We start from the raw sequence: 22,734 nt of genomic DNA, 5'->3' as shown, positions 1-22,734 counted from the left end.
TCAAGAGAAGACTCTTGAGAGTTCCTTGGACTGCAAGATCAAACCAGTCAATCCTAAAGAAAATCAACCCTGAATATTCATTGGAAGGACTGAGGCTGAAGCTGAAGCTCTAACACTTTGGCTACCTGATTCGAACAGCTGACTCACTGAAAAAGACTCTGATGCTGGGTAAGATTGGGAGCAGGAGGAGAAGGGGACAACAGAGGATGAGATGGTTGGATGCCATCACTGACTCAATGGACATGAGTTTGAGCAAGCTCCGGGAGATGGTGAAGGACAAGGAGGCCTGGTGTGCTGCAGTCCATGAGGTCACAAAGAGTCTGACTTAACTGAGTGACTGAACAATGACCTTCATGGAACTCCCTCCAGAATGACATGGTGAGTAGGAAGCCAGGAGCCTCTCCATTCCAGCCCTGGGCTAGATGTAAAACAACCCAAACTTAAAAAAATAAAATCATACTCCATAGCTGGGATGTTTATTACTTCTGCAAGGCCCAGATGCCTTGTATACAGGGTGTCTTGGGGGCCTGTACAGTTGGGACCTGGCCTAGAAAGAGGGCAGGGGGCACTGGCCTATGGGTTTCACCCAGACATACTCATTCACTCCTCTGCTCCTTGGGCACTGACCAGGCGCTGAGCTGGGGGTCTCACATGGTGCCTGCCCTCACGCTACACCCAGGCTTTCCAGAAAGATGATCAAAGAAAAAATTTGGTGAATCAAGCTCAGACCTTATGGACAGAGATGCTGAGAGTGGCCACAGCTCTACTGGGGATATCAGGAACAACATTTCAAGGTGGTCAGGCATGGGCTGAGAGACGGGCTGACCAGCATGGATGTGCCAGAGATGGGGAACAGCACATGCCAAGTTACAGAGGCAAAGGAGCACCTACGCGGGCCTGGGTCAGGCCAGGAGTTTACTGGGCCTGGATCAGAAAGTTCAGGGAGGAGAGATGCTGGAGGAAGGATGGGCTGGGTCACTGGGGGCAAGGTCCGCTGACCAGAGGAGCCAGCACTTTTTAAAAGGGAAAAGACACAGCAGCTTTGCATTTTAGAAAACTCACGCTACCAGAAATTTGCAAAAGCCTTGAATGGGACATAAGAGTGGACATTTGGGAGTCTGTGCCTGCACCCCAGTAAGCACTGATGGCTGGGACCTGGGGCTGTGGGGTTAGAGGTGAGAGGACAGGTGTGAGAGAGCCATGTGATGAACAGGCATGAGGGGCCGAGGGCAGGGTGCTAGCAAGGGTGACCCCAGGGTTCTGGTCTGCTCAGCTGAATGGAGGGGGCAGGCAGGAAACCAGGGGGAGAGGATGCTGGGTCAGCCTTGGCCATGTCTCTGGGGGCTGTTAGGGATGTGAGTCTGGAGGGGAAGGAAGGTGCTGGCCTGGAGCTCTGGAGTTGTCCGAACCCAGCCAGACAGGGGTGTTGCCTGGGCAGAGGACAAAGCAGTAAGGTTGAGCTTGAATGAGAGAAGAGGGCTAAAGGCAGAGCTGCCCCTGCCTCTTAGCCAAACCAAATCCTCACATCTCTGAGATCCACTTCCTATTTGCCCACACCATCCTATGTGTGAGAGAGCATGCAGCGAAGATGGGAGGGAGGAAGAGAGCTTGCATGGAGCCTGAGGGGTGCAGGGCCTGGGATTGGGGAAAAAAGGTGCAGAGGTAGAAGGGACCACGTCCCAGAACTGTTGGGGTCCCCCTAGACCAAGGCCAAGACTGAGTGGCCCACTATGGGTCCTGGGAGCCAGATGCTTAGAATGACCTCCCTTTATTGGGGGTTGGGGGTAGGGAACAGACCCCAGCCCACTCAGATGCAGTTGCCAGATGCTATGGGGGCAGCCCTTTTTCAGGGGCCTGTTAAACAGCCCAGGGACTGCTTGGTCCAACCTGGGGAGGTGGATCTGGGTCTCTTGTTTCTCTCCACATGGATTTTCCAGAGGCAGGGCACAGAGGGACAGGGAGCCGTACACGTCCGGAAACAAGAACCTTGAGCTGGGAAGCATTTTCCACTCCCTTTCCTTTCGTGGTATCAAAGAGAAGATTTTACCTCTTTGCATTTAATAGGCTGTAGGCTGGTTTGTCAGAGAAGGCAATGGCACCCCACTCCAGTACTCTTGCCTGGAGAATCCCATGGACAGAGGAGCCTGGTGGGCTGCAGTCCATGGGGTCGCTAAGAGTCGGACTCGACTGAGTGATTTCACTTTCGCTTTTCACTTTCATGCATTGGAGAAGGAAATGGCACCCCACTCCAGTGCTCGCCTGGAGAATCCCAGGGACAGGGGAGCCTGGTGGGCTGCCATCTATGGGGTCGCACAGAGTCGGACACGGCTGAAGCAGCTTAGCAGCAGCAGCAGCAGGCTGGTTTGTTCCAAGCAAGGAGGCCAAGGTCCTCAGGGTCCCATCATTGGCCCTCAGACTTCTCCCTGAGTCATTGCACAGATGTCAGGCGAAGCCTACCACCCCAACTTGCCTCCTACTCCCCCTCTCCTCCCAGATGCCAATGCAATCCCACCCTTAACATGGTCTCCCCTGTTTGGCCAGGCACTGCTGGAAGAAGGTCCTGAGGACAGGGCTATAAGGAATCTGCATGGTAGCTGAATGGCCAGCTGACCGCTCTTGGCTCTCCTAATGATGGTGATGTGGCTAGCTGCTAGGGGTCCACCCTGTCCCCCAAGTCTGTGCCCAGCCAGCCTCAGATGCCAGTGGATGGCCATCCTCTTTGGTACCCTTGACCAATCCCATCCATCTCTCTCTCATTTCCATTCCTGATATTCTACCCCGCTCCCCACTCCTCAGCTTGTGTATGTGTGTGTGTGTATGGGGTGTGGGGAGTGCCCCAAGCCTCTACTCTGGCCAATGAGATCTGCCCATCGAGGTGGAAATCATTGCAATAATTAACAAGCCTCCTTGGTGGCGCTGGTGGGGGTGGAGAGGCGAGGAGACAACCAGAGCCTGCCTAATGTGCCCACAAGCCCCCACCCCAACCCCGACAAAGGCCAGTGCTCCCCAAGCCACTCTTGGGGCCAGGACAGAGAGCTAGCCCCTGTCCTGTGTAGATGTCACAGGCCTGGGAGGTGGCACATTCCTTGGGGCAAGAGAAATGGATGTGTAAGGGGCCCAGTGCAGAGGGCCAACTCCCAGCCCAGAAATGAGTCTAGCTAGGGAGGTGGGTGCCCCACAAATGCCCCCAGGGCCTCCAGAGTCACTTCCATCCCTACCAAAGTACTGGTCTCTCACCCAAGACTCTCCCCTGGACAACTGGGTGGGGCGACCTTGAAGGGAGGAGCTGGAGATGGGAAACCAGCTGGCCCCCATCCTGTTTCCTCTGGAGCCACTCTATCCTCATCTCAGGGCTCCAGGTGTGGCCTGTCTCCTCCTTTTTAAGGCTCCAGCAGCAAATTTCAAAAGCGGGAGCTCCCCATTCCCATCCCAACTGCCTCCTCCCAGAGGTGGAATTAAGCACAGGAGAGTCACCTTCAAAACCTCATCGTCACCACAAGACTGGCACCAAGGTGTTGTGGGCTCTGCCACCTACCACCCGAAGCAGGGCTTTGTGCTGCATCAGAAGAAAGGGGAGGGGCAGTAATATTTAATGCTTTGGACTGAGGTAAGCTAAAGTGAGGACTTTCCCAGTGGCTCGGTGGTAAAGAATCTACCTGCAATGCAGGAGCCACAAGAGATGTGGGTTCAATCCCTGAGTCAGGAAGATCCCCTGGAGCAGGGCGTGGCAACCTATTCCAATATTCTTACCTGGAGAATCCCATGGACAGAGGAGCCTGGCGGGCTACAGTCCATGGGGTCTCAAAGAGTTGGACATGACTGAAGTGACTTAGCACACACGAATACACACAAGCTAAAGCGATGTGTGCAACCATGTTCCTCTGGCTCTGTAGGTGTGCTGTGGGTCTTCCTGCCTCGGGCCTTAGTTTCCTTGTCTGCAAAACAAGGATTGAGGATGAGGTTTGTGGGTTTCAAACTCTGCTCTCAGAGCTCAAGCATTCTACAGGAAAGAATTAGGGCCTTAGTAACTCCTGTTTTATCAGTTACACAACTGGGCTTTATCCCTAAGATTTCTTTTGCAGAACTAGCTCACAGCTGAGAAATGTTCGATCACTTCTGGGCCAAGTGATGCTTGTGTCGATCCCAGCTTGAAGCTTCCAGGGACAGGCAGCACCTAATCCACTGCAGGAGGATGCCTGGAGAGAGAGGATGGACCCCAGAAGGATGAACCAAAGGGATTTACTCCTCAAACCTTAGGTTGGGAACAACACTGGACACACAAATACATATATACGGCCAAGACGCAGAGGGATGGGACTGGCCATGGGAAGTAGGCTCAGGAGAGTCTGGGCAGACCCAGAGGAGAATATGTACCCAGGCTTACTCATATATGCTTATGTGTACACACACACACACACACCACACACACACACACACAGTTGACATTTGCAGCCCCGCCTCCATGGCCAGGCGCCACCTGCAGGAATATCGTTCTGTCTCCCTCTGAACCCCGCCCCACTCCCACTTACCTCCTTTTGGACTCCGAGCTGACCTCGCTGAGCTATGTCTAGAGAAGAGGAAAATGTCTCTATCTGTTTTTCAAATATTTGGGGCTTGCTAAAGACCAACACATTTTTTTTTTTAAGTCTGTATAATTTGAGGGCAATTTGATCCATATGTTTCTGATTCCTTTGCACTTAAATCATCAAAATATTGATTTTTAAGAGCCATTTGATGTCTAAGGAACCTTTTTAATGAGCTTTTAAAGCTCTTTAAACCCAGAGACTGGAGCCGGTGCCAGGGCCCAGGCTGGCTGCTGGATGGCCAAGGCCCCTCCCAGGGGTCAGGATCACTTGGAGCTGAGACTCACTCCCCCACTGCAGGCCTCACCTCTGCCTGGCCTCACTGCCTCCCCCAGATCTGGCCAGGGGTCCCAACCCCAGCTTCTTGCTATTCCTGACAGGGGGCCCCTTGTCACAGATCACAGTCACCTTTCCTCAATGTACACTTAAGACACAAACTAAGAGGAGTGAACGGGACTTTTAATTTTTAAAGCCTGCATCATATTTTGCTGTAGAACTATGCTACAATTTATGTAACCACTCTGGAGAAGGCAATGGCACCCCACTCTAGTACTCTTGCCTGGAAAATCCCGTGGACAGAGGAGCCTGGTAGGCTGTAGTCCATCGGCTCGCTATGAGTCAGACACAACTGAGCGACTTCACTTTCACTTTTCACTTTCACACATTAGAGAAGGAAATGGCAACCCACTCCAGTGTTCTTGCCTTGAGAATCCCAGGGACAGGGGAGCCTGGTGGGCTGCCGTCTATGGGGTCGCACAGGGTCGGACACGACTGCAGTGATTTAGCAGCAGCAGCAGCATGTAACCACTCCCTATTGGAGAACATGTAGGTCATTTCCAATTGTGCACCTTAGCGCACATTTCTGATTATTTCCTTTGGCTATGTTTCTAGAAATGAAAATACTGAGTCAAAGAGAGTGCACACCCTCAATGCTCTCTCCACATGTGCTGCCACACCATTTTTCCAAAAGATGACACCAAGTTTTACACATCCACACATCTCCCCTCATGCACTCTTGAGAGGAACATTCATTTCTATTCAAACAATGCTGTCACATTTGAGCAAAGAGAAGCTCTCTCACACAGCACAGACAGGAGGAGGCTCTAAAGCCAGAAGGCCTGCTGGAATTCCACTTCTGCTATTTACTAATTGGAAGAGTGACTTACTCTGTCTGCGCCTGTTTTCCCATCTATAATTTGGGGATAATAATGGCACCGCCACATGTTTATCATGGGGACTAAATGACATCACGTACATACACATAAATGACTTAGTGGCTGATGCACAGTTGGTGGTCAAGTAATGATGACTAATATTTTTATTATCCTTTAGCTAGTCCTTCAACCCAGAATGCCCTTCTCTTTCTCACCTTTTTGATGCCCTTTTTTCCCCCCACTCACCTTTTTGATGCACCCACTATCCAGGGCCTTACTTATCTCTACACTTAGCTAAGTTCCATTTCATTTCAAATCAATTCAATTCCATCCCCCAAATTCTGGCATTTGTGCAAGCCAGTGTCCAGGAAGTTGGGCAGAAACATAAAATAGATCATCTCTAAGGTCCAGGCCAAGATGTGCTCTTTGAAAACTAGAGTGGCGCCCACCCCAGCACATGCTACATACCTTTGTGTCCATAAGGTTATTATGGAAGAAACTATAGGGTTCTCCATCACAAATTACTTGTGTGTGCATGGGCATATGCATGCATGTTCTTATGCATACATGTGTTTTTATGTGTGTGTTTCTGTGGGCATGTGTGTGCTCAGAGTTTAAGTTCCTGAGGTGCAAAGATAATACAGAGAGCTTCCTCTGACTCTTCCACAGATCTTATACAAAGCAAGGTACAAAGCTTGGACGATTATAGCTTATACAATTCAAGGAACACGTGAATGAATGAATGAACAAAGGAATGAACAAAAAACCCTAAACTTCCACTTAGGCTGAGGACCTGGGAAGAGGGTTTGACTAGGAGTCAGAAGCTCTGCACTTGATGCTCGGGCCTGGTGCACTGGGAAGACCCAGAGGAATCGGGTGGAGAGGGAGGTGGGAGGGGGGATCGGGATGGGGAATACGTGTAACTCTATGGCTGATTCATATCAATGTATGACAAAACCCACTGAAAAATAAAGAAAGAAAGAAAGAAAAAAAAAAAAAAAGAAGTTCTGCACTTGAAATGCAATAGGTCCTATGTGACACTGCAGGCCTTGCCCCTTCTGCTCCTCACTGTTCATCCCCCAGAGTGAAGGGATTGGATTAGATGACCTCTGAGGTTCTTCCCAGCTCCAAGGACACGCTAAAGCCCCTCTTCCCCAACAGGGCCCTGTTCCCAATAGCCCACCCACCTCAGTCCCTCCAGACGCAGACCTCATCAGACCCATGAAGGCCCCAGTCCCATTTGGGGTGGGCCTCACTTGGGGAGGGCCTTTTGCTCCCCTGCCTCATGGGGCTCAAGGCTATTTTGTCTAAATTCTCCAGGAACAGAAGAAAAGCACAGAGGCTTTTGCTAAAGCCCGATGGGCAGGTCTATTTGAGGACAGGGATTAAGTTTGTCTCTGTTGATCTCCCCTCCGGTGGACTCTGCTGTCTGTGAACCAGCTTCAGATTCTCTGAGGTTTATCCTCCATCATATGGTTCCACTCCCTTCACATTACCCTGGTGGTGCCATTTTCAGCCATCCCTTCAGAGCGCTTCTGCAAAAAAGAATAGATCCCCAAAGAACAAAGCAAATTTTGGTTCAGGCTTGTTCTAAATGAAGTCCCTCTTCCTTCAACAATTGCAATTTGGAAGAGAAACGAGACCCTCCTGACTCCCCGGCCTGGGGCAACTCTGTCAGACCTCACACCAGACCTAAAAGACTATCTCCACTGGTGATGGGAGGTCAGTCTCAAGGGGCCCCCGCTTCCCTTCATCCCAGCCCAGGACATTTCAGGCTCTGATGGAGCTGCTGGTGATGGGCTGGTGGGCTGACCCTTACTGGATTATCTGAATTTGGAAGGGTCACTCAGGGGTCAGCAAGTCTGGGAGGGCCGATCCTAACTCCACAATGAAGAGGTGGGCACAAGGGTCTCTGTCTCTGAGTGGCCCCTTCTGTCTCAGAATTGCCTGTCTACTCAGGGAAAGGGACCTGATGCCTCTTAAGGGTCTTACTCCCCGCAACTCTCAACCCTAGATATCAGTGTGGGGCTATAACGTGCTATTTCTAACACGGTGACAGGGATGTCAGCTTTATGTAAATGGTAGAGGATGTTTCTGAATAATTTATGTGATATTTTTAATTCAAGTTTTAAAAACCCGAATGTTCCCAAAACAGAGGAAACACTGATGTTGCAATATTCAAACTGAACATTTGCTTTTGCTTTTGCTTTTAAAGATAAAGACTTAGAGTTCTTAACCAACTGTGGGAATCTCAGAAAACTCATTTTAAAAAATGAATGAGCTGTGTGGCTTTCAGGATCTCAGTTCCCTGACCAGGGATTAAACCCGGCCCACAGGAGTGAAAACATGGAGTTCTAACCACTGGACCGCCAGGGAATTCCCAGAAAGCTTGTTTTTAATGATCTTGATTCTGACTCATTTTATTTAAAATGAATGATTTGTATGCCCCTTTTGTACATAATCACACCCACACACAGCAAACACACTTGCTCTGTGATTCTGGGACAGGTTTTACAGTATCTCTGGGCCTCAGTTTTCTTTGGCCTCAGTTTACTAGTTTATAAAATATATACAATTTACATAATAAAAAGCTAGATAACTATGTCCCAGTTCCCTTCCAACTCTTGAATTCTATGATATTGAGAAAATTCTGAGCATATGAACTTACTGCTGCAGCTGTATAGCAAGGAGACTATTTCACCCTGGGTAATCCTCAAAGCATTCCCCTAGCCATGGGCCATGGATGGGCAGAACTGGCTGAACTCATGAAGGAGACAAAGCACTGCTCATGCTTTCAAGAAACACCTCTGTGAGCTAACCAAAGGTAACACCCCCTCTGCCTTGCTCACTGCTATGTTCCTGTCACCTAGCACAGGGTTCTGTACATGACAGTTGTCCCGAATGGTTGTTAAATAAACAAAGGAATTAATTAACTAATTCTTTAAGGCATGCATGCTGGGTCTCTTCCTGGATTTGGATAGCTCTTTTCCTCAAAAAATTAAAAACTTTTTTGTCAGAAAAACATTTAAAACATGAATTTTTTTCCAGAGGATTCTAGACCAGATACTAAATGTGTGAGATAATAAAAAAAATCCAACATAATTCCTTCTATCCCAGATATAACCAGAGATGACACGAGCAGACTGAGTCTTATTGACCCACTGCACTGAGGTAGAAGGTGTAGACAGACTCCTGAAACAATGTCTTCTTAGAAGAGAGGCCATGGTTTTCATTGTTCTAGTAGAAGGTGGGTATCAGAAGTGGAACCACTATTTGGACTGATTATTTTCTTAAGGCAAAAGTCGTCTCAAGTAAGGCAAGGTGATGAGTGAAGAACAAAGTGTTACGGAAATCCAGACAGGCCCTGGTGATAACTGCATAATTGATGGGAGAAGGGTACTGGTTCTTATCCTCCAGACCCTTCTCTTTATGGCCATTCTCTGTCCAAACCAAAAGGTCAGCCACAAAAGCAGCCTCTACATCACTGTCAGGATGCCAGGTGACGTTATCGTCACAGAAATAACAGCTGGGAGTTGGATGAATCTGACCTCCCTGTTCCATTCGCCAGGTGATGAGCTGTTGAAACATATGATGTGATTTTATTTGTACACCTACAGTCAAGACTCCAGAGAGTCTGCACTTGGCAACCACCATGGACATGAAGACGAAAAGGGTGTTTAGGCTTTGTGGAATCCTATGTTACTGAAACCAGGTTAAAAATCATGTCCTAGAATCCATTTGAGTTTATTAGAAACATGGCCATCTCCTTCAGTTTCAAATAGGTTGTTATATCTAGTCAAGTAATACTTATCCAGGTGAAACACAAAATGTTGACAATGGAATTGATAACTCCCTGGCTAGCTAACAGAACATATAAGATTATTTGTCCATTTTCATTGGGCCAAAGAATTTAAAACTCCCAGGGACAGGGGAGCCTGGTGGGCTGTCATCTATGGGGTCGCACAGAGTTGGACACTACTGAAGCGACTTAGCAGCAGCAGCAGCTGAAGAAGACTCTGAGACTCCCTTGGACAGCAAGGAGATCAAACCATTCAGTCCTAAAGGAAACCCGGAATATTCACTGGAAGGACTGATGCTGAAGCTGAAGCTCCAATACTTTGGCCACCTGATGCAAACAGCCGACTCACTGGAAAAGACCCTAAGGCTGGGAAAGACTGAAGGCGGGAGGAGAAGGGGATGACAGAGGAGGAGATGGTTGGATGGCATCACTGACTAAGTAGACATGAGTTTGAGCAAACTCTGGGAGATAGTGAAGGACAGAGAAGCCTGGCATGCTGCAGTCCATGGGGTGACAAAGAGTTTCTGTCTTCCACTGATATATCCCTCATTATAGAAATCACCATTTGGATGGTGCATGTAAAAAGTGAATCAATATTTCCTGCAGGTAATTTTCTAGAATTACCTGGTGTGTCTTACCATTTTGTAAGTTATGTGACTTCATTTTGTTAAGTTCCCTGAGGCATGCTTCAGTGAGACAAATTCCACAGAGGGTGTTGGAATCTTAAATACCTAAAAATTTCTAAAAAGTTAAGGTCGAACTTCTACACACACACACACACACACACACAAGTCGTCCTCTAGTGGGGCACAGACTCTATTGAGGATGTAGATGCCTAATAATAAAGTTGGATAATCTCTTGATATCTCTTATGGATAGAACCAAAATAAGAATAACAGCAACAATAAATATGATGGTGACCACAGACATTTTCTCAAAAAAACTTAGGCAATGGAGAAGCAGCCATACTATCAGCAAACTGTTGCCACAAAAGAGCAAAGTAAAAAGAAATAGGCAAAAATGAAAAATTCCTCTAACACTCTTCCGAGTGTTAGACAAAGGAGAGTGTGTTCATTTGTGACTCTAGGCATCTGAGCAATATTATTCTGAAGATGTGGAAGCACGTCCATCTCATGCTTTCATCTGCTTAATATGAAGGTCTGAGGGTAGTCTCCCCAGATTCTCAGAAATTCTTAATAGAGTCTCCTTTGGAAGATCTGCTTTGGGGGGAGTCTTAACCATCCTCACTGGGAAATTACTGTTTGAGATGGCCCTCCAGTTGCCAAGGATGATCTGTGTTTCTTTAATTGGGAAGCATCCATCCAAAAAGCAAACCCCTGGAATTCTACCACTCTTCTACGTTGTTAGCAGTAACTGCTAACGTCTTTTTCCATCAGTGTCCAAGGGCTACATTTCTATGATGTTTCTTCCAAAAACCAAGTTTTTGTTTGTGCGGGCATGGAGTAGGAGGATGTTAATAGTAAAACTGGCCTATGATATGGAGCTCTTGCGGTATTCGGCTATCGAAGCTCCTAACAGGGTAGAGTCTAAGACTGCAGATAATAATTGGAGGTAATAGTCCTAGATACTTGGGGAGGCCTGTTACCAGCTCACCAGGAGAGAATTGACATACTCTCAAAGGAGTTGATCTTGGGATCAGTGGTTAGGACTCTGCCTAGTGGTTAGTTTCACTGGCCAGGGCTTGAGTTCGATCCCACAAGCTGTCCAGTGTGGCAAAAAAAAAAAAATCCTATTTCAAAGGAGTTGAAAGGCTGAGGGCAGGATTTTGAACCAGGGAAATTCAGCTGTTTCTGAAAGCTGGGCTAAGTTTAATTTGAAAATTCCATTCATCCTTTCTACTTTGCCTGAAGTTTGGGGGTGGTATTGATGAGGAATTTGGGGTAAGCAGTAATGTCTTTTTGTAGAACTCTTTGATGATCATCTCAGGAATACAGGGTAGTGGGGAGGTCCTCATCACTACAGCAGCAGACGGGGACCCCTTTAGTAGGAAACACAAAATTGAATGGTTCATTCTGATGCTCTTCAACAAGGAAAGGTTTCAACAAATCTGAAAACAAACATGCTCCCAAAGCCAACAACAAACAAAAACAGCAGAACATATTCATATTCCATTAAAAGGGATAATTGTATTACATTCATTGGGAAGTTTTCAAATGGGCCTTGAGGTCTTGATTCCCAGGCATGCCCCACCTTTACTGTTTTGCCAAGATTATGTTGTTGGCAGCTAAGGTATGCACTAGAGCAGGGTTCAATAAACTATAGCCCACAGGCCAATTCTAGCCCATGGATTTTTTTTTTTGTAAATAAGTTTTTGCTGGAACACAATCATGCCTATTTGTTTATGTACCGTCTATCACTGCTTTTGCACCCCAACGGCAGAGCTGAAGAGTTGCCACAGACTCTGAGTCCCACAGAGCCTGAAACATTGACTATTTGGCCCTGTACAGAAAAAGTTTATTGATTCCTGGTCTAAGGCACCATTATGATGGGCCGTTTGGGTGATATTGTAAGTTCCCCAACCTGGCCACTTTAATTCCAGACTGTTCTTGGAGAGGTTGTGCCATTTTGTAAAATATGCACAAGAACCTGGGTTACAATGAGAATCCTACAAAGAGTGGGCCTTCAGCCTGGTGGAGAAGTAGACTTGGACTGAGATGACCCCACGTAAGTTAATAACAGGTGGCCAAAAGAGTCACTTCTACACCTCCTATCTTAGGCTCCCAACCAAAGGTTAGCTATCTTCAGCAAAAGAGGTTTTGGAGATTTTGTCTCCCAAATCTACCCTCTGGGACATAAAGTCAGGATGGAGGAAAATGGAGCCTGCAGCATTTTCAGATGGACTGCCAAGCTACAGTTCATCCCCTTAAAGGTCACCAACCAAACAAGACCTTAAACTTATTCATCCTTGGGACTAGTTTTGGCTATGGACTCATTGGTACTCATCTGCTGACAATTCTATGGCCATTCTCTCCCCTTACAGACAAATAAAGTTTATGACAAAGTAGTACAAGACAAGGGTGAGACTAGAGGGCTTTCTAAATTGTTAGATGTTATCAACGGAAAACCGCTGCTCAATTAGAGAAAGTTGTTGTGATAAAGTAAAACTGACTTTCATTGATCTAGAGCAGCAAGGGAGACTACTACACTGACAGTTCTTAAATAACATTTTGTTAGGAGAAATGAATGCATTTTATTTTACTCTTCCTTGTGGGGCTCAGAAGTTCTTAAAGCAGGATATCAGACTAGGACACATGCTTAGACTGGCTAGTTTCCTAAGGCAAGGATCAGTATATAAAAGGCAAAGTTCTAATTTAAAAAAGGAAGTCTTGTACTAGTCACCAGGTTTTCTGATGTTGTTACTGCACAACTGATGGGCACTTCTGGTTCTCAGCCCCAGTCATTCTGTGGTGATATGGCCATCACTTATGGAACCAGACAATGTAGATGATTTATCCTTGTGTACCCTGTACCAGGGGCTTCCCTGGTGGCTCAGATAGTAAGGAATCTGCCTGCAATGCAGGAGACCTGGGTTCGATCCCTGGGTTGGGAAGATCCCCTGGAGGAGAGCATGGCAACCCACTCCAGTATTCTTGCCTGGAGAATCCCCACAGACAGAGGAGCCTGGCAGGCTATAGTTCATGTGGTCGCAAAGAGTCAGACACAACTGAGCATGCACAGATTCTAAATGCATATTATGCCTAAAACTAAGAGCTTAAAAAAGATGAAGGTGACTTCCCTGGGTTCCAGTGATTAAGACTCCACATCTCCACTGTAGTGGGCATGGGTTTGATCCCTGATCAGGGAATTAAGATTCCATATGTCACGCAGCATTGGCCAAACAAAAAACAACAAAAAAACCAAACAAACCAAAAAAAATGATGAAGGCGTATAGCATCTTCTATCCCACTCCATCCATCGCCACCCAATAAAGTCCATTTTCAAGGAGAAGGAGTTATAAATCCAGAGGGCCTGTGTCTGAAATGCCATACTACTGGTCCCTAAGACAGAGGTTCCCAGGTTCTGAATATCCCACCCAGCCTTGCACACACTGCAATGCACACTTTGGTCTTGCATCATGAAAGTAACAGACTGGAAATAAAGAGGTTTTAGAACCAGATAGATCCCAGCTCTGCTACTTACTGACTGTGGGGCATTGGGCAAGTCCCTTCATCTCTCCAAGCCCCTATTCCCTTATCTTCAAACAGAAAAGTAGCACACGCTGTTTACTGTCTACCCCTAAAATCATTTCTTCCTGCCTCTTTTCTTCCCATTACCACTGAGTGACTTCCTAGCCTCTCAGGTTGCTAGATTGTGTGTGGCCCTTCAAAATGGGAGGACACTTGTGTCCGTGGCTGGAGCACTGTTGTCCTGACTCTGGACAATTGGAAGGAGAAAGAGGCTTTGGGTGGTCCCTCCTGAGGGGCTTGAGAGGTTCAACTCTCTCCATTAGGACTGAGAGATGAGAGAGCTTTTTCCAGGCTGCAGGGTAAGTCCCAAAGGAGGTCAGGCCTATTGGATCCAACTGCTGGTTGTTCATTAGTGCCTTCTCATATCATTTTCAATAAATATTCATTCAGTGCCTAAGAATGCCAGGGACACCACTGTGTGCCGGGGACACAGTGGTAAACAAGACAGGTAGGACCCTTGCCTATTGAATGGCCACAGCAGTTCAAATGAACACAGACTTTCCAGCTTCCCAACTTTCTAAATCACTGTGAGCATAATTGTGAGCATATTTCCACCTCTGCATTTTGAAATCCATCCATAACCCAAGGACTCTCCCAGAGCCCCTGGCTCGAGGTTGTTCAAGATGAATTGTTTTGCTGGAGAGTGAAAACTTATTGAGCATCTTCCACTTGTAAGACTTGGGTCTATAAACATGAGGCCTGCAGGACATGGAAGCAACCTAGATGCCCATCAGCAGATGAATGGATAAGGAAGCTGTGGTTCATATACACCATGGAATATTACTCAGCCGTTAAAAAGAATTCATTTGAACCAGTTCTGATGAGATGGATGAAACTGGAGCCCATTATACAGAGTGAAGTAAGCCAGAAAGATAAAGAACATTACAGCATACTAACACATATATATGGAATTTAGAAAGATGGTAACGACAACCCTATATGCAAAACAGAAAAAGAGACACAGAAGTACAGAACAGACTTTTGAACTCTGTGGGAGAAGGTGAGGGTGGGATGTTGCGAAAGAACAGCATGTATATTATCTATGGTGAAACAGGTCACCAGCCCAGGTGGGATGCATGAGACAAGTGCTCGGGCCTGGTGCACTGGGAAGACCCAGAGGAGTCGGGTGGAGAGGGAGGTGGGAGGGGGGATCGGGATGGGGAATATGTGTAAATCTATTGCTGATTCATGTCAACGTATGACAAAACACACTGAAAAAATAAATAAATTAATTAATTAATTTAAAAAAAAAAAACATGAGGCCTGTTTTCACACCTCAGGGAGTTTAAATTCTGAGATGGTTGGTACAGGACAAATATTTGATCTGAGTAACACAGGTTATCATGCCTGAAGGAAACATAGGGAAGGTCCAGAGCAACTGAGTCAGTTGTGGGGATGAGGTGACCCTAAAGGTGGTAGGATTCCATTAGGCAGAAAAGGACAGGAGATGGCCCAGAAGAATAACTTAAGGGGCAATGTCCAAATGGGGGGAAAGGCAAACTGAGGATGGGGATAGGATATGAATTGGCCCAAAGGCCTGGTTTGCAGCCTGATAGAAGACCTTTAATACTAAGCCAAAGAATTTGGACTGCATCCTAGGGGCAAAGGGACATTTCAGGTCAGGAAGTTAAAGTGACAGAGCTGGTGCCGTGAAAAGATTACTTTGACATCTGTGAAGGAGATGATTAAGAGGGTGGAGACCCTGGAAGCAGCAAATTGAGGCCTGAGCAGCTTTGGACCTTTCAGAGAGGGGCTCACACCCTCTGGGTTTTATTTCTGGCTCAGTTGCTCTGCTAAGATTGTGCAAATCCTGCTGTGGAAGACTACTGGTTGCCTCCCAATATCCACTTCCCTCTCTCACCTTTCTAACAAAATCTTGAGTTTGTCTGGGGCAGCAAAATTTCCTGTTAAAAATGTTCAGCTCCTCCAAATATAGCTAAAGATGTCTATACTCCTGGCCAATGAGGCATAGAAAGAATTTACAGTGAGGCTTCTGGAAAGGTTTTCTTTTCTTGATAAAAAGACATTGGTCCAGCCAGTACAAATTTTTTCTTTATCCACTTCTTTCAGCCTGGAACTCAGTTGTGATGTCTGGAAGTGGTGCAGCCATTTATGATCATGAGGATAAAAGCTCTAAATGAAGGATGGCAGAGCAGGAAGATAGCAGGAGTCTTGACTCTTAATGACCTTCTTGAATAGCTATATCACCCTGAAATGCCTATCTCCAGATTTCCTATTACATAAGAAAAATAACTGTTTAATTTGTTGAAGGTTTATTTTAAGCAGCCAAACTTATTTCCTAACTGGTATACATAGCTAACCCTGAATGTCTCACTTTCTTCTTCTTTTCAGTCTCAGAGCCTGGTGCAGAAATGGATTATCCATCTGCCATGTGTTTTTCAGGAGCTGCCCACAACAACTGAAGAGGCCCTCAGTCTATGTTGCTCCCTTGGTCCCAACTCTCTCAGCCATGCAGGGCCTCCCTAGCTTGCCCAGGTCCTTCAGAGACCAGAAGGCAATGCCAGCTGGGACAACCCCAGGAGACCAGATCTCCAGCTGTGAATCCAAAGCAAGAGTCCTAGACCAGCAGTCAGAAGTCGTCGGATGCTGGACCACCTCTGCTACTAGTCAGGACATGACCATGACCCCGTCACTGCCAATTCCCTTGGGCCTCAGTCACTTTGTCTTTGGAATGTGGGGACTGAGCTAGGTCAAAGTTTTCAAAGTACACATCAATTAATTTGCATTTAACTGTAAATAATAGAGAATTTCCCAGGCAGTGCTAGTGGTAAAGAACCTGCCTGCTAATGCAAGAGACAGGTTTCCATCCCTGGGTCAGGAAGATCCCCTGGTGGAGGTCATGGCAACCCACTCCAGTATTCTTGCCAGGAGAATCCCATGGACAGAGGAGCCTGATGAGCTACAGTCCATAGGGTCACAATGAGTCAGACACAACAGAAGCAACTTAGCACACACACACACAAATGATAAAAGCAAGCAAACAACAAAAATCAAAAACCAAAAGGTAGTGCATTCCATAAGGCTTAAACAATAAAGTTATCATCTGCTAAAGTCCAAAGACAGGACCACTTAGGTTTGGTATGGTCAGCTGCCCACCAATGTCATCAGGCCCTCTGCAGTTCTCTGTGGATTAGCTCTGTCCTTGAACTGGCTTCCTTCAGGGGCACAGGATGGCTACCGCAGTACCAGACACAATGACCAGGCACTCCCCTAGCCAAGAATGAAGGGGAATGTATTTCTTGTGTTTGATTTTTAGGAGCAAGAAGCTTTTCCCACAGGGCCCTATCAGACCTCATTGGTCAAAAGTGCCTCTTTCTAACCAATCACCGAAAAGGAAAGGGGGATGGCCATTTGATCTGACTGTATTCTGGAGAGCCAACCATGACCAGGACAGAAAAGAAATCCCTCTTTTCTTAAAAAAAAAAAAAAAAAAGACATGACCCCGTGACACAGAGCAGATAAAAGCTGAGTCCTTTGGACTGAAGTTAGCAATGGGGAGAAGGCTGGCTCCCCCTGTTACTGTCCTCAGACTCCCAGTCCCAAAGCTGGAGCTCCTAACACTAGTTTGAAAACCACTGGGCTTGATCGCTAAGGCAGCTTTCCATTCTAACACCCTATGCAACTTTGCTTCTAAACTTAATGGCTCTGGCAGAATGAGGTCAATATGAGAGGGAAAACTACCCATATTCCCTGAGGTCACCCTGAGGATGGAGACAGTCAAAGAGACTGGGGGCTTCTAGCCTGGTTACAGCTAGGAACACTGTGCATTGTTCTGTACATTCACCATAGCACCCCACGTTCATACAATCTGTTCCTCTTCGCGGGCATACACAGTCTCACCCAGTCTGAGAAGCTGCCCGGTAAGTAGTGTAAGGCCCAGATGGCTCCACACAAGAGTCACAGGTGGGGAAACTGAGGCACCAGACAAGGAGGCCTTGGCTCCCAAAGCCAGGGTCTGGAAGAGCCTAGCTGGAACCATACACTGTCAGTTCGGCCTAAGGATGAGTGACACTCCTGGGAAACTGGGAATACAAGGAAAAGACAGGTCTGATTGCTCCTGATCACAGGCTTGCTGGCAGGGTACTTTAGGTCCCTCAACCTCTCTGAGCCCCACTCCCCTCATCTATAGAGTGTACCACTTCAGGGTCACTGGGAGGACTTGGGGGAGCCCCGTGAAGGGTTGTTTAAAAGAGCTGTGGGGTCTTCCAGCCTGAGACTGCAGACAGCCTGGGGAGGACCCACTCTCTTTCCCTCCTCCAGACTGAAGGAAGACTGGTCCCGAACCACAGACTGCTGCCCCGCGCGCCTGGCCACCGCCTCCTCCCGGGCTGCCCGGCAGAGTCTCTGGTCCAGCCCCTCCCCCACTCCCTAGGGGCAGGCGGCTGCTAATGGCCCTCCCCACAAGCTGCTTCATTAAGGATTTGTTCTGTGAGCTGCAATCAAAATAAACAGACCAGCCTGAAAGCCAGGGAACTAAAAACCAATTAAGAGGGAATGGAGATGGAAGGAGGAGGGGTGGTGGGCAGGAGGGGAAAAGAGGCCGGGGCTTTCCAAAGACTCAGTTCCCATGGCAGCCAGCTTCCAAAATAGTCTGGGAATGAAAAATAATGAAAACCACAGTGGAGAGAAAAGCGATCCTGGCAGGAGAGTCCCGACCTCGGGATTGGCTAAATCCCCTTTCTCCTGGCTCCCAGAGGGCGGCTCCGTGGGTCAGAGCACCGGTGACCCTTCCCTCCCCCACCCACCCGGTCCTCTCTCCCTCTCAAGGTCGTGAGTGGTGCAAATCCTCTGCGGGGCCTGCCGCCAAGGCCCCAGCGTGAAGCAGCCACATTCCCTGCTTTCTCCATGGGGAAACCATGATGGAGAAATGGGGCAGGGTAGGAACAAGGCTGAAAAGGGAAGTTCGGGGCACCACGAGGTCCGCCAGCCTGGTTTCAGAGGGCTTCCTGGAGGAAGTGACATTCAGACTGAGATCTGAAGTAAGAACTGGCCATGAAATGAAGAACCGGAAGAGCACCTCAGGAAGAGAGAAGGGGAATCCCAAAGGCCCGAGTGGAGGAGTGGGAGAGAGAAAGACCAGAAGTCTGGTAGGGCTGACAGATATTGAGTGCTCTGTGCCAAGCTGAGTGCTGTTTTATGCCCTGAATCCTGTGAGGCAAGAACCCTGGCAGGCTAGGACTCCCAGGTTTTATGGAAAGGCAGTACAGCCAGGACCCCACCCACACCTGTGGATGTTACACATACCTGCTTGCCCCTCTGTCTGGAGCCGGGCCTCCCTGCGAGCCCCCCCAGCCCCCGCCCATGACCTGCCCCTTCCCCCACCCACCCGGGGGACAGAGGAGCCCAGCCTGGCGTTTCTAGCATCATCTCCTAATGATATCTCCAAGGAGGCCCCACAGCCCACCAGGACGCATCACCGGAGGCATCACCGTTTAACCATCTCCAGACCCCCTTGTGGTCTGGTTTCTGTTTCACTGGTGAGGCAACAGGAAAGCTGAGATCCTATTAAGCTAACTTGCAGATGCCAAAAAGGAATAACGGCCAAAATTAAATTAACCCTTTCACTCTCCCTCATCCGCTCTCGCTTCCTGAGCCACAGAAATAAGAGCCCTGAACCGTATTACCGTCAAGGGATTGCAACACCTCAGCCCCAGGGGACGGGTTCCCAGATCCAGAGGGGACACCTGGCCTCCCCAGCAGGTCTGGCGGGCCGGGAGCCTGTTCTGCAGGGGCCTAAGCAGCATGGTGATGACCGGCAGTGCCCTGCCCGCCAGCACTTACTCACTGGAAGGCCTCCTAGTCGGGAAGCAGGACAGGAAGAGGTGAGGTGAAGGCTGTGGGGTCCAGTGGCAGCTCGTAGGCACTGACTTCTCAGTCTTTCTCCAAGAAACCAAGCCAGCGCCAAGTGGGAGCCCACTGGAAACGAGATGCATCTGAGAAGGCGAAGCGTAGCCACCCGCTCCCAACTCAGAGCCCTCTGAAGTCTCTAAGCAGAACAAGGGGAACATAGGCCAAGGAACTGAGTGTCCGGAAAGCTAGCCTTGAGCAGGGTCCCTGTCCTGTCCTCATGATAAATGAAGCAGAGATTTTGTCATCAGAGACCCCCCCACCAGGTATCAACCCTAGTTCCATCGTCTGGTAGCTGTGCAATCACAGGCAAATTACTCCTCTCTGAGCCTCAGTCTCCTCAACAGTAAATGGGTACAATAACACTGACCCCATAGGGAGGGCCTCTAGAAGGGCAACAAAGGTGCCACGAAGCTGGGCATGGAGCAAGAATTCACTAGTATTCTTTCCCCCCTCCCAGGCTTCAACAGCATCAACTGTATTAATAAAATGGGGTACCAGCTCTCCCAGGTGAAGTGTGCAAAGCACTTGGAAAACTGCAAGGGCCTGTGGATTCCTGCAAAGGACCTCTGTTTGAAGAAGATGCTGAGTTACTCCCTTTCCAGCCTCCACTACCCTCAGCATTTCTCTCACCTGATTTCCCTACCCTGCACCGACTCTCCCTGGGCGGGCTTGAGGAGTCTCTGTTAAATGAACAGAGTTAGATGAACACTTACGGAGCAAATCTGAGAAACTCACAGCAAGTATAAAAAACTGGAATTATGATGCACCCCCACTCCCTGGGTTCCCCCACTTACTGTTCTTTTTAAATTGGGCTATAGTTGCTTTACAATGTTGTGTTAGTTGCTGTGGTACAACAAAGTGATTCAGTTATACGTATACACACTTCCCCTCCCTCTGGGGCCTCCCTCCCACCCCCCATCCTATCCATCTAGGTCACCACAGAGCACCGAGCTGACCTCCCTGCGCTATACAGTAGGTTCCCACCAGCTATCTATTTTATACTTGAAGGAAATGAGGCCCAGGCACAGAAGGTGACCTTCTTGAAGTCATGGATGGTAAGTGCCTGGGTTTGGAACCCCAGGGCTGTCCCACTCCGAGGCCAGTGCTCCTGCCCAACCCACAGCCCAAGTTCACAAGCCTAAGGGGCTGAACAGGGTTAGCATGAGAGACCTGGGGTGGGTCCCTCCTCCTGTGGGTGCTGAGAGTGGTCACCCCTCCACAATGGGAGACACAAGGAGCCCACATGTGATGGGAAGAGCAGCCTGCCCAGGAGGCAGTGACACTCAGACCTGGGTTGGAATCTGTGCTCAGCTGTGCAAACTTGCATAGCCCTCCACTTCCCTGGTCATCTCAGCAGCACATCCCTAAATCCAGGAAGAATGCTCGCCCCATCTCACGGGCTGTCGGGAGATTAGAATGAGATGACTGACAGGTGTTGAAAACCAGCAAACCCTGTTGTCATTCGTAATTAGCACACTCAGTATTTGTTTGTGTTTCTAAGCAGCAGATTCGCTAAATAGGTTAAACAGTGTCTCACTCCCCACTCTTTGGGCCTCCCCATCCTGTTCACACTATCCTGCTTTGTGCCCCAACAGGGAGAAGGTGAACCCATGTCCACGTCAGAATATCTTCGGTGAAGAGTTACTGAGCATTGAAAGTTCATCTCACATGCTGTCTGTGCTAGCCCTGAGATAAACAGGCAAGAGAAGCAAGGGTGGCAGGTATTTCCTCCTTTTGACTCTCATAAGTCAATAAGCAGACATATTAGATCAATAGCCCCCTGACACATCTTTGTGGGGCACTTATACATGTGTCAGGCATGGCACTCACCTTTACGGACAGAATCCTGAGCATCACATCACAGCTCTGAGATGGAGCAGTGACTGACTGATTTCCTCCCTTCCTTCCTCCTTTTCTTCCTTCTGGCCCTTGGATTTCTGCCTTTGATCCCCAAAGCCACATTTCCAGGCAGTCCCAGGGCCGTAAGGGGGTAGGGAGCACTGCGGGCCTCAGGGTCTCTGTCCTAGGCAGGCAGTAAGGGCCCAGCCAACTGAGGGGACCCAGGAGACATGGCCCAGTCAGAGCAGCAAAGAGAACAGAGCAAGGGCAGAGATCTTGGGCTCAAAGAAGGCATTTGCTTGGAGATTTGGGGCATCGGCTGGAGCAGGGAAGCCCTTCTGCCTGGATGTCCAAGAGGGAATGTTTCCCAACCAGCCCCCCAGGTTGACACCTCGAAAACTAATGCCCGAGGCTCCCACAGCAAGACCCAGGGCATCACAGGTGCACAGTCAAGGAACATCAAATCAAACTAACCAGGCAGTCAGATGAAATGCACCTTCCTCTCACATCTAAGGAAAGCAGGGAAGCCCCCAGACAGGTGGGCCGGGTCTTGAGGAAGAAGCAAGGAGTCAGAGAGAGAGCCCAGAGCAGCTGAGAGGGGATCTCTGGCCCTGGGAAGCTAGATTCAGGGGCTGAGGAGAAGCCCCTCATCCTGGGCTCTAGGTGGCTGCATTCCCATGCCACTGGGGGCCACAGAGAGACACACCCAGCCACTGGGCTCAAGGGGACCCTGTGCTTCTCATGGATCATCCATTCAACCCTCACAGCCAAGCCCATGAGGTAGGAATCATCATACCCAGTTAAGATTAAAGAACCTGCGGCTCAGAGAGGTTGAATAACTCACTCTGAGTCACAGCATCCATCCTAGTCAGGGTCATCTAGCCACAAAAAACCTACGGACTTAATGTTTGACAGGATAGAATTATTAATCAGTGATTGCTCCAGGCCTCCCACCAGCCCTCTCCTGCTAAGGGGACCCTGGCTGGCCCACTTTTTCGACTCTCCTTCCCACCCTGAAGACATCTTTGCCAAGAAAGGTGGTTCTCTGGGCCTTTGACAAGCAGGATTAGAAGTAAAAGGAGAAGGGAGAGAAATATCTGAGAGGCGCTGATAGCTCTGAGGTGGAGGTCTGGGGAGAGGAGAAACCTGTGCCCTGGGGAGGCACAGAGGAAGAGAGAGAAACGGACAAGTGGGCTCAGAAGTACCAACTTTCGTGACTGAGAAATCTAAGGACAGAACTGAAGTTCTAATGACATCATGTTTGGCTTCTCAATTCTGTT

This window comes from Cervus canadensis, chromosome 5 (assembly GCF_019320065.1).
Source record: "Cervus canadensis isolate Bull #8, Minnesota chromosome 5, ASM1932006v1, whole genome shotgun sequence".
In the NCBI taxonomy this organism is placed as follows: Eukaryota; Metazoa; Chordata; class Mammalia; order Artiodactyla; family Cervidae; genus Cervus; species Cervus canadensis.
Note: the sequence above shows the minus strand (reverse complement) of the source record.